The sequence below is a fragment of the Schistocerca cancellata genome, chromosome 3, assembly GCF_023864275.1.
Source record: "Schistocerca cancellata isolate TAMUIC-IGC-003103 chromosome 3, iqSchCanc2.1, whole genome shotgun sequence".
NCBI lineage: Eukaryota > Metazoa > Arthropoda > Insecta > Orthoptera > Acrididae > Schistocerca > Schistocerca cancellata.
In genome coordinates this window covers 34,510,261-34,523,705 of record NC_064628.1, presented here as the reverse complement: position 1 = coordinate 34,523,705, position 13,445 = coordinate 34,510,261, and positions in this window count along the sequence as shown.

The following is a 13,445-nucleotide window of genomic DNA, read 5'->3' as shown; positions in this document are numbered from 1 at the left end:
TTTGTGAAGATTTTAAGTCGACAATCAGTTCCCAAGCTCTGGTGGAAGCCTACCTCATACCATGTGAAGAGGACTTCCTCTCAAAGTTTGATGGAGGTGAAAGTTTTTAGAAAATAGACGTCGCTGATGCTTGCTTGCAGATTCCACTAGATGAGGAGTCGCAACACGTTGTCATCAATGTGCGTTTTGGCTTTTACAAATACAAGCGTTTGCCTTTTGGGATCTCTTCTGCTCCAGTGATCTTCCAGAGATACCTGGAACAGCTAACCATGTCCATCACAGCTTGTACCAATTACCTGGATGACTTAATTGTTATGGATACTATGCGCCAAGACAACCTACATAACCTACGTACCCTCTTTACTACGTTGCATGATGCATGGCTCAAGTGCCATCAGCACAAATGCCAGTTTGTCCAGGAACAAATGAACTACTTGGGCCACTGCTCATCAAGGACGGGATTCACCCCACTGACCATAATGTTTCTGCTATTCACTTTGTCCCATGTCCCCAAAACCTCCTGGGGTTGCAGGTTCTTTTGGGCAAAGTCAATCATTATTCTAAGTTCCTTCAGCAGGCAACAAACCTTATGCATCACCCCAGCCAGTTGTGGAAGAAAGCCATTCCATTTCAGTAGTTGGCGGCCTGTGATGAGGCCTTCCCACAGCTGACATGCATTCTGCACCCTGCCTTACCCCTTTTCCCTATCACGTCCCCTTGTTTTGTCTATGGAAGCTTCTCCCTATGGCAATGGTGCAGTGCTGGCACACCGTAATGATGATGGTATGGACCAGCCCATCACCTATGTATCCAAAACACTGCCGCCTGCGCAACACAATTACTCCCAGATCGAGAAAGAGGCGTTGCGGTCATCTTTGCCACGAAGAAATTCCATGTGTACCTATTTGGATCCCGGTTCACTCTCGTTACAAATCATGAACTGTTCGTAGCACTCTTTGGGTCAAACTCTCAGCTTCCAGAACAGACAGCAGAGAGGCTCTAGCATTGGGCTCTTTTCCTTAGCTCCTATAATTACACCATCATGTATAAGCCTACAGCACAACATGCAAATGCAGATGTCCTCTCACATTTATGCTCAGGACCAGACCCTACATTTGACCAACTAGAGCTCCTCTGTTTTCACATCGACATGGACGACAACACACCTTGGATGGGTTTCCCTTTACCATTACTCAGGTGGGAGCAGACACGCATCATGACCCTGTCTTGCAGCGTGTCAAACACTATGTTCTCAATGGATGGCCCACTTACTTTTCGAAGTTAGCTGCTCCTGAACTCTTGGCCTGGGCTCACCTACCTCATCGTTTGTCTGTTGTCTCCAATGTGCTCCTGTTGCTTGTGGAGGTGGGTACCCACCGTGTTGTCATCCCGACTACCTTACACAATCACTTCTTAGAACTCCTCCATCGTGGGCACTGGGATATGTCTCAGATGAAAGCCCTTCCCTGGAGACACGTCTACTGGCCAGGGCTAACTAAGGTCATGCAGGCTATGGTGCGCCACTGCTCTGCCTATGCTGAACATCAGCCTGCTCCATCCCAGTCTTTCGACCCTGGCCTGCTTCCCGTCACCCTCGGGATTGCATTCACATAGATTTTGCTGGTCTCTTCCTCAGCTCGATGTGACTTATTGTTGTGGAAACTTGCCTTTGTTTGGCAGTGCTCTTATCGACTGAGCTATCGAGGCACTGGGTCACAACCAGCTACAATCGAACTTGGAAACTTGCCTTTCTCCGGCAGTACTCCTAATGACTGAGCTGCTGAGGCACTGGGCTCACAGCCAACTCAAAATCTCACCTAGAAACTTGCCTTTCCTGGCAGTGTTCTTACCGTGTGAGTAGTTCAGGCACTGGTACAATGCCAAGTCAAAATCGAACATGGAATCTTGCGTTTCTCTGGTAGCGCTCTTTCCGTCGAAATATTCGTGAACTGGGCCACATGCCAAGTAAAAATTGAATCTGCGAACTTGCCTCTCTCTGATATGCCCTTACCGACTGAGCTCTGCAGATATTGGGCCACATACCAAGTCAAAATTAGCAGTTCAGGCCTGTGGCACATGCACGTCAAAATCGAACCTCGAAACTGGGCTTTACCCAGCAGTGCTCTCACTGGCTGAACTGTCAAACAGTGGGACACATGTGAAGTCAAAATCGCACCTGGAATCTTGAGTTTTTTCTGGCAGTGATCTTATCGACTGAACTATTCGGGCACTAGGCTAAATTCCAGGTCAAAATCGAACCCAGAAACTTGCCTACATCTACATCTACATACATACTCCGCAATCGACCATACGGTGCGTGGCGGAGGGTACCTCGTACCACAACTAGCATCTTCCTCCCTGTTCCACTCCCAAACAGAACGAGGGAAAAATGACTGCCTATATGCCTCTGTACGAGCCCTAATCTCTCTTATCTTATCTCTGTGGTCTTTCCGCCAAATATAAGTCGGCGGCAGTAAAATTGTACTGCAGTCAGCCTCAAATGCTGGTTCTCTAAATTTCCTCAGTAGCGATTCACGAAAAGAACGCCTCCTTTGCTCTAGAGCCTCCCACCCGAGTTCCTGAAGCATTTCCGTAACACTCGCGTGATGATCAAACCTACCAGTAACAAATCTAGCATCCCGCCCCTGAATTGCTTCTATGTCCTCCCTCAATCCGACCTGATAGCCTCTCAAGCGCTCGAGCAGTACTCAAGAACAGGTCGCATTAGTGTTTTATAAGCGGTCTCCTTTACAGATGAACCACATCTTCCCAAAATTCTACCAATGAACAACTGCCATTACATGCTTGTTCCACTTCATATCGTTCTGCAATGTTAGGCCCAAATATTTAATCGACGTGACTGTGTCAAGCTCTACACTACTAATGCCTGTCTCTGGCTGTGCTCCCAACGAGTGAGCTATTCATGAACTGGACCACACGCCACGTCAAAGTACAACATGGAAACTTGCCTTTGTCTGGAAGCATTCTTACCGACTGAGCTATCCAGCGGCTGGGCTACGTGCCAAGTAAAATTCTAACCTGGAAACTTGCCTTCCTGTGGCAGTGCTCCTCCCGACTGAGCACCCAGGCCCTGGGCCACAGGCCATGTCAAAATCGAGCCTGGAAATTCGCCCTTCTGTTTGAGTGCCTGCCGGCCGCGGTGGCCGAGCGGTTCTAGGCGCTCAGTCCGGAACAGCGCGACTGCTACAGTCGCAGGTTCGAATCCTGTTTCGGGCATGGATGTGTGTGATGTCCTTAGGTTAGTTAGGTTTAAGTAGTTCTAAGTTCTAGGGAACTGATGACCTCAGATGATAAGTCCCATAGTGCTCAGAGCCATTTGAATCATTTTTTTTTGTGTGAGTGCCTTTCAAATGGCTCTGAGCACTATGGAACTTAACAGCTATGGTCATCAGTCCCCTAGAACTTAGAACTACTTAAACCTAACTAACCCAAGGACATCACACAACACCCAGTCATCACGAGGCTCAGAAAATCCCTGGCCCCGCCGAGAATCGAACCCGGGAACCCGGGCGCGGGAAGCGAGAACGCTACCGCACGACCACGCGCTGTGGACTGAGTGCCTTTGCCGACTAAGCTAGCTGAGCACTGAATAAATTAGTCAGTAAGGCTATTGTTTGCGAAACGCAAGTTTCCAGGCACGCAGTTTTAGTCTGCCAGGAAGTTTCAAAACGGCATGCAGTCCGCTGCAGAATGGAAGGCTCATAATCTGCTTGTTAACAGTTTTGACTTACGCCAGTGAGATAGGGACTTTTAATGCCAACTTTCAATCAAAACATGATGGTCTCTATTAGCGACAATTAGGAGAGACAGTAAAACACACAAGCAGATCGGAGAACAGAGTGGCGCTGAAGACATCATTTTGATTGCATTGAGAATGAAGTGGTACTGGGTGCCACATGTAGCCAGAAGAACGGGCAGTACATGGAGGGACGATGTTCTTTGTTGGATTCCAAGACATGAGAAAAGACTGAGACAACGATTTCATAGTAAATGCATAGGGGACATTTTTGAACATGCCGGAGCAATACGAGTGCTTATGGGCCACCTTGGCCGGCCGGGGTGGCCGAGCGGCTCTAGGCGCTACAGTCTGGAACCACGCGGCTGCTACGGTCGCATGCCTCAGGCATGGATGTGTGTGATGTCCTTAGGTTAGTTAGGTTTAAGTAGTTCTAAGTTCTGGGCGTTTGATGACCTCAGCAGTTAAGTCCCATAGTGCTCAGAGCCAGCCAACTATGTTGTTGTTGTGGTCTTCAGTCCTGAGACTGGTTTGATGCAGCTCTCCATGCTACTCTATCCTGTGCAAGCTTCTTCAGCTCCCAGTACCTACTGCAACCTACATCCTTCTGAACCTGCTTAGTGTATTCATCTCTTGGTCTCCCCCTACGATTTTTACCCTCCACGCTGCCCTCCAATACTAAATTGGTGATCCCTTGATGCCTCAGAATATGCCCTACCAACCGATCCCTTCTTCTGGTCAAGTTGTGCCACAAACTTCTCTTCTCCCCAATCCTATACAATACTTCCTCATTAGTTATGTGATCTACCCATCTAATCTTCAGCATTCTTCTGTAGCACCACATGTCGAAAGCTTCTATTCTCTTCTTGTCCAAACTATTTACCGTCCATGTTTCGCTTCCATACATGGCCACACTCCATACAAATACTTTCAGAAATGACTTCCTGACACTTAAATCTATACTCGATGTTAACAAATTTCTCTTCTTCAGAAACGCTTTCCTTGCCATTGCCAGTCTACATTTTATATCCTCTCTACTTCGACCATCATCAGTTATTTTGCTCCACAAATAGCAAAACTCCTTTACTACTTTAAGTGTCTCATTTCCTAATCTAATACCCTCAACATCACCCGACTTAGTTCGACTACATTCCATTATCCTCGTTTTGCTTTTGTTGATGTTCATCTTATATCCTCCTTTCAAGACACCGTCCAATCCGTTCAACTGCGCTTTCCAAGTCCTTTGCTGTCTCTGACAGAATTACAATGTCATCGGCAGGGATGGCTAGAGGACAAATGTAAGGATGTAGAGGCTTATCTCAATAGGGGTAAGATAGATACTGCCTACAGGAAAATTAAAGAGACCTTTGGAGATAAGAGAACCACTTGTATGAACATCAAGAGCTCAGATGGAAACCCAGTTCTAAGCAAAGAAGGGAAGGCAGAAAGGTGGAAGGAGATTTTGTTTCGGCTCTTGATGTCAAACGTCTGATGATGGCTGAATTTGATGATCATGATTTCAAGCAATAAATGACAAGAAATCGTAGAAACTACAAGTGTTTAACCGCAGACTTTTGCGTCTAAGTCAAGTGCCCATTTTGATCCCTGCGATCATCATCATATTGAGCTACAAAGCAATGGAAGCGCATATTTATGACTGAGAGTAGCATGTTAAGTTACAACGGTATGAGTAGTGGCGTTGAGTCACATGAGCTGAGGAAGTTAAACTTCTGCGGTCTGGCCCCATCCAAACGCTGTGTCATCCCCTGCCAATGTCGACACTGGATGCGGTATGGAGGGGCGTTTGCTTACCACGCCGCACTCTCTGTTGTCAGTTTTCTTGATAGTGGAGCCACTAGTAGTCGGCCGAATGGCTCCTCACCTGGCCTCACAAGAGTGCGTGCGCGTCCTCCCACCAAGGAAAAATCGCTGGCAGTACCGGGAATCGAACCTGAGTCCCGCCGCAGGAAGTCAGCCGCGCACACATCACACATCTCCGGAGCCGAACAGTAAAAAAAGTACAAATAAAATTTTTAGCCGTGACTGGTATCGTCACAAGACGTTGGGTCATCTTTACCACGCCGCGATTACAGCTGCAATGCAGATAGCTAAGTGGGCTCGGCCACTTGGTTTCGTCGACTGTAGTCACGGTTTACAATGGCGTGTTACAAAGCCAGAGATGGGATTGTAAGATTCTACATAAGCTGAAACAGGATGTGTTAAAAAGCTATTAAAATAAAGCTGGGGCATAAAACTGGGTCCTCAGCTGTTTTTATTGCAGGTACATCACGGTCCATGAATGTTCATCACAGTGTTATCATGTTTTCATAACTTGTGATGGTGCAAAACGTAGCTAAAAATTTTATTTGCTTTTTTTTTCAAGTTTAAGGGAACAGGTATGTTATTTGACAGATGTTTCTCAAGTCAAGTGACTCAAAGCTGCTACCTCTACCGTTGTAAACTTATCATAATGTTCTTACTCATAAATAATCATGTCCTTCCTTTTTTAGAGAATCTGTGGACGATCGTAATGATCTAAATGGGAAACTGAATTAAACAAGGAAATTTGCAGTCAAAGAATGTTTCAAATGGTTCAAATGGCTCTGAGCATTGTGGGACTTAACATCTGAGGTCATCAGTCCGCTAGAACTTAGAACTACTTAAACCTAACTAACCTAAGGACATCACACACATCCATGCCCGAGGCAGGATTCGAACCTGCGACCGTAGCAGTCGCGCGGTTCCAGACTGTAGCGCCTAGAACCGCTCGGCCACTTCGGCCGGCGACTGTTTCAGTGTCAACCAATTCTTAAACACTATCGCTGCAATCTACAGGGTCATTATGACACCCGTCAGCAATAAATAATAGAAAAATTTACCATGTTCATGAACAGACACTGAAGGCAAGCGTTGGAAGCGAATGCTGTTCTTCATAGTAACCATATAGATCATATTGAGGTTAATTATTTGTGATGGCCAAGGAAAATGTTGTATGTTGAGGGTACCATAACAGTCACTGACCGTATAAATAGGTGCACTAAGTCTAGGAAATGGGAGAATCCGATAGAATGAGTCCAAAGAAGATGAAATTTGTCATGATTTGTTCACCAGAGTTTCCATGCAGTGCTTGGCAGTGGCCCGAATACCATGACAATGGGTCAGGCGATATGGTGCAGCTACCCACGTTCGAGTGGATCCCCAGCGGGTGTTCAACTTTCTCGCACATAAACATTATTTTATGTTGCCTGATGTATGATTTCTGGGACCAGACGACAGGTTTACTTTGATGGGCAGGCCTCAGTCCGTCACACCTCATTCTCCGCCTCAAAACACTCGTGCGGCTCGCCTGCGGCTTGGCGACCACTGTTCGTCGCTCCCCGCGGCTTCTGAAACAGTTAAGTTTAGCCCTGCTGTCGCTTTTTTTTCCAATTTCTTGGCTACTCTCCACCTCAGCGTGCCACTAGCCCACTGTCTCAGTTCGGACTTTGGACTCCACACGCGTTTTGTGACGTTGCTGCTCCACATTCAAGTCGCTGCTTCTCATTCCCGGTGTGACGATATTGGGAACAGTACTTCTACACGTAGCCTCCGAAAGCCACCATAGATGCGTGGCGGAGGGGTATAATGTGTCAGTATCATTCCTTCCCACCCCCTCTCCCCATCCTATTCCATTCGCCGATGGCACAAGGAAACATAGATCGTCGGTACATCTAAGAAGGCCAGAATTACTCAATTTTGGCGACTTAACATCTGAGGTCGTCAGTCCCCCAGACTTAGAACTACTTAAACCTAACTAACCTAAGGACATCATACACATCCATGGCGAGGCAGGATTCGAACCTGCGACAGTAGCAGCAGCGCGGTTCCGGACTGAAGCGCCTAGAACCGCTCGGCCACACCGGCCAGAAGAAAATGGAGTGCCAAGTGGAGATACCACACTCTTGTGTTTGACTTCAATAGAGAGATGACTGCAGCGGAGGCAGCCAGAGCGGTAAATAGGTCGGGTCTGCACTACACACAGGAGGCGGCTACACAGGTAGCAGGGGCTGTGTGGCGTGGACTGGGCGGTTTTTTAGGTTAGAAAGTCTCGGGAAAGATCATAAAGGACTCCAGTATCAAATGGTACAGGGCAAAGAAACGATGAGAATCGACCAAGCAACAGTCGGTATTGTAAATTGTCATAGCTGTGTTCGAAACGTACCAGAGCTTCAAGCGCTGATAGAAAGCACTAAAGCTGAAATCGTTATAGGAACAAAAGTTGGCTAAAGCCGGAGATAAATTCTGCCGAAATTTTTAGAGAGGCGCAAACCGTGTTCAGAAACGATAAATAAAGTAGGTGGTGGTGTGTTTGTGTCTGTTGGTAGTAGTTTATCTTGTAGTGAAGTTGAAATAGATAGTTCCTGTGAATTACTAGGGGTAGAGGTTAAACTCAACAGCCGTACCAAAATAATAATTGGCTCCTTCTGCCGACCCTCCGACTCAGATGGTATAATAACTGAACGGTTCAAAGAAACCTTGAATCTCGTTACAAATAAATACCCCACTCACACAGTTATAATTGGTGGAGACTTCAATCTACTCTCGATTTGTTGGCGAAAATACATATTCAAAGCCGGTGGTAGACAGAAAAAATCTTCTGAAATTGTACTAAATGCTTTCTCTGAGAATTACTTTGAACGATTAGTTCATGAGCCCACACGAATTGTAAATGGTTGCTAAAACACACTTGACCTCTCAGCCACAAATAATCCTGATCTAATAGAGAGCGTCAAGACGGATACAGGGACTCGTGAACACAAGGTCATTGTAGCGTGGCTCAAAACCATATCAACCAAAACCACTAAAAATAACACAAGACACATATATTTAAAACAACAGATAAAAATTCGCTAGATGCCTTCCTGAGAGTGAGTCTCCATTCCTTCCAAGCTAATTACACTACTGGCCATTAAAATTGCTACACCACGAAGATGACGTGCTACAGACGCGAAATTTAACCGACAGGAAGAAGATGCTGTGATATGCAAATGATTAGCTTTTCAGAGCATTCACACAAGGTTGGCGCCGGTGGCGACACCTACAAGGTGCTGACATCAGGAAAGTTTCCAACCGATTTCTCATACACAAACAGCAGCTGACCGGCGTTGCCTGGTGAAACGTTGTTGTGATGCCTCGTGTAAGGAGGAGAAATGCGTACCATCACGTTTCCGACTTTGATAAAGGTCGGAATGTAGCCTATCGCAATTGCGGTTTATCATATTGCGACATTGCTGCTCGCGTTGGTCAAGATCCAATGACTGTTAGCAGAATATGGAATCGGTGGGTTCAGGAGGGTAATACGGAACGCCGTTCTGGATCCCAACGGCCTCGTATCACTAGCAGTCGAGATGACAGGCATCTTATCCGCATGGCTGTAACGGATCGTGTAACCACGTCTCGATCCCTGAGTCAACAGATGGGGACGTTTGCAGGACAACAACAATCTGCATGAACAGTTCGACGACGTTTGCAGCAGCATGGACTATCAGCTCGGGGACCATGGCTACGGTTACCCTTGACGCTGCATCACAGACAGGAGCGCCTGCGATGGTGTACTCAACGACGAACCTGGGTGCACGAATGGCAAAACGTCATTTTTTCGGATGAATCCAGGTTCTGTTTACAGCATCATGATGGTCGCATCTGTGTTTGGCGACACCGCGGTGAACGCACATTGGAAGCGTGTATTCGTCATCGCCATACTGGTGTATCACCCGGCGTGATGGTACGGGGTGCCATTGGTTACACGTCTCGATCACCTCTTGTTCGCATTGACGGCACTTTGAACAGTGGATATTACATTTCAGATGTGTTACGACCCGTGGCTCTACCCTTCATTCGATCCCTGCAAAACCCTACATTTCAGCAGGGAAGTGAGTGTTTATTTCAATCTAAAAAAAGTACATAACAATAATAAAAATTCCGAACAAAAAATTCGAAAGGCAGGTTGAAAATTCCGAGTTCACCAATTAACTATAAGGACACGTCTAGGGTGAATTTTGCAGAATGCTAAGTGGAAAGAGAGAGAGAGAGAGAGGCCCTCCTACAGGAATACTTTGTTGCACGACATGATAACATGATATGAGGCACTTGGATGTCTGTCTACTTGGACGACGCGCAGTACTTCGGTTACGAGTGAAAGTAATGACTGTGAATGAGAGTCATCGCTGGTAAATGCCTGGCCCTCTTCAACCCGGCTGCAACAGTAACAATCGCTGCCGGAAAGTACACCCTATTCACACACGCAGGCACCCGACACCAGCATGATGGTCAAATACAATTAAGTTCTATAGCTTGCTCACCTAGTCCTCTTATTTGATATTGATTACGAATTTGATTATGAATGCTGCATTGAATGTATATATATGCGATCAACGTACATTAGCTTCTCAAGCTTGGTAGCTCAATAAAAACTATCAATACGTAAGTTAACTTCCAGAAGCTGTCCTCCGAAATTAAATCACTACGAAGTTTTTCAGTTTTCCTGTGATCTTGTTGCCTCCTATGTTTCAGGTATTTTATGCTAGTCCAGACAACATAAATTTCTCAAAATGGTTAACAGCAGTAAACACTCGTCGTTTCCGTTGTAGCTATATTAGAGTAGATCCAGATTTCTTCCAGTAACTAACTCCAATAAAGCTGGAACGGAAACGACGACTGATGGCTGCTCTTTACCATTTTGAAATTCATATCTTAGTCGTGGAGCGCACTCCACTTTCCCAATGGAAGATAACTTGGTGAGTAAATTTCTGGCCTACTTATTTGCTACCAAAAATATACGAAAGAAGTGACAGCTGTTACAAAAACATATAGCACAAAGAACACGGGTTAAAAAAAAGCTAAGAGCTATGAAGACTTGTTCATCTTCGTTACCTTGAAGTACATCTCTTCTTACTGCAATCTCTTTGCATTTAGGCACAATTTACAGAAGTGGGGACACATTCCTCTATTTTGTGAAACGCTTTTACGTTGTAGTTTTATCTTTTCACTTACAGCATAACCAACATGAAAGATATTTTTGAGCATGCCGAATATAGGCGCGACTGTTGCTTTCATTTGTCAACAGTAACAGAAGATCACGTTTGTCGTTTCCCGTCGGAATAATAGACTTACGCCGTGCTGGCAAGTGCAGGGATAAAACTACAATGTAAAAGCATTTTACCGATTTGTCAGAACGTAGACTGGTTACATCAGGACTAATCTGTGTGCTGCTCTTACCCAGAACTGAGAGTACGGTTTACAGTAACAACACTAACAATTACAGAGTAATGTGTCATTTGTTTACTGTATTCTAAATTTATGGATATGAAAACTAATGGAGGGTTATCAATATTCCATTCCAACATCATACAAGAATTTAAAAAATCTCACAAATATTAACTTCACAGATGGTGACTTTAATTTGCTTACCAATATAATTTACAACCCAAATTACACAACAATTCCATAAAACATACAGTAGCACCACAAAAGTAACAACTGACATGGTAAGACTGCCGATTAGAAAACAAATTGAACTACAGCAAATATATATATCAAATATAGCAAAAATTGTGGAAAAGGAATTATATAAAAGGAAACACATAAAAACAAAAGACAGAACACATTACCCTCAAAGCCATAAATAAAAAATTGCAAGCAAACTATGCAATTGGAGTAAACTCGCACAAAGAAAATAGTACCGTTATAAGCAACCCCAATTACAAAGTAAATGAAGTTAGGACATTTTTCGAAACTAACATCACAGAAATACCACATAACCCAACAAACAAATAAGCAGCACAACGAAAGAAAAATATTAAAAATTGCAATGCAATACTAAATGAACATGTAAAGAAATCATTCATTATAATGTACCTACATATGCCAACATTACATGCTCAACCAGAGATACATAAAATACCGACTCCGATCCGTCCAGTTGTGCCAATAGCCCTACATATATGATAAGCAAAATTTGAACAAACTGCTAACAGAGCTGTATACATACTACAAGAAATATGCCACAAGAAATTCAGGAACTTTATCGATGGCATTAAAAAATATACAGATTCCATCTAATGACAAATTTGTCTATTTTAATATTAAGAACCTATATACCAACCTTCCAGTACAGGAAACAATAAAAATTATAAAACAAAATATTTTACAACACAAGAAAACTTATATTGTAGGAACTTACGAAGTCACAGAGCCCCTTAAGACTACTTTATCACAAAATTATTTTGAATTCAAATAAAAACCTTTGCACCCAAGCAGATGGAGTAGCTATGGGAAACTGTGTAATTGGCACAACTGCAGAGATATTTCACAACACATTAGAATATAATTTCTTCAGTTCACATTGGCCATTATTAATAAAATCATCTGCTACTGTAGATACGTAGATGACACATTAATGCTGATTGATGAAAACAATACAGCCATGGATAATATCCATTAGGCACTTAATAACCTCGATCCCAATGTCCGATTTACTATGGAGTTGGAAATTGACAATGCAGTAAACTACCTTGACCTAAAAATTAGCAAAGACAACAGCCGCTACAAGTTTGACATATACAGGACACCTATCACCAGAGATAAAATAAAAATAACAACTCTTGCCATTCTAAAACACAAAAGCATGCCTTCTCCCACTCAATGTTTACAGAATAATCAGTATACCTCTAGAACAACCAGCTGTACAAACATAACTGAAAACCATATCATATAGTCTACAAATATGATTTTGATCCAGATATATCAACAGAATTATATAAAAGAAACCACACAGAACCGAAACCCATCACAATACAGAATGACACACATCCTACTAGAGAAACTTTAACAAAGTATAGAATAACCTACATACCTGCAATTTATCTAGGACGAATATCAAACGAGATAAATGCACCATTCAAATCCACACACATAGAACTGGCTTTCCATACAAATAACAATCTTAACGAAGTAAGTTTGAAGCACAACGAAAATCTCAGAATATGCCGCTTCTGGGAAATACAAAATTTACACATAATACCGAAAGGATTTACTGTGAATATCATCGAAGAACTGGAAATATATACTCATACAAGAAAATTTCCACACCAAATCCTGAATGAACACAAAGACTTTAAACATGAATACTATATCGAAAGCTTAATTGACATAATAGAATACGAAAAGAGATAGTCACATAAAAACAAAACATACGTAGACCATAGATAAAATTCGAAGGAAAATAAAAACAGCAAAATGTAACATCATCTCTGGTAAGCTGTATATACTTTGTAAACGTATAGCTTCGTAGCAAAGAATTGTCAAAATACTGAACTGCCAAACTATTTGTCAAAAACTTATTTTTTTACCGTCGATACCTTCAAAACAATATTATACTTTGCACGACTTGGCAGAAAAAATTTCCTTTAGATGCTATGTGGTCGTCACTTTCAACTAGACGTAAGTACCAATCAAAAGTAAACATAAAAGAGCCACAGTTTACATATACATAATCTTGTCGATGTTATTTTCACAGGTTACTTGATAATGGCTATTAAGCCAAAACAGGTCTGTTATGTACAATATTAAATATATCATCTTACTGCTGATAGTTTCGGAGCTTTTATTTTCATTACGTCTTACAATGACGTATACTATGCTTTGGGCC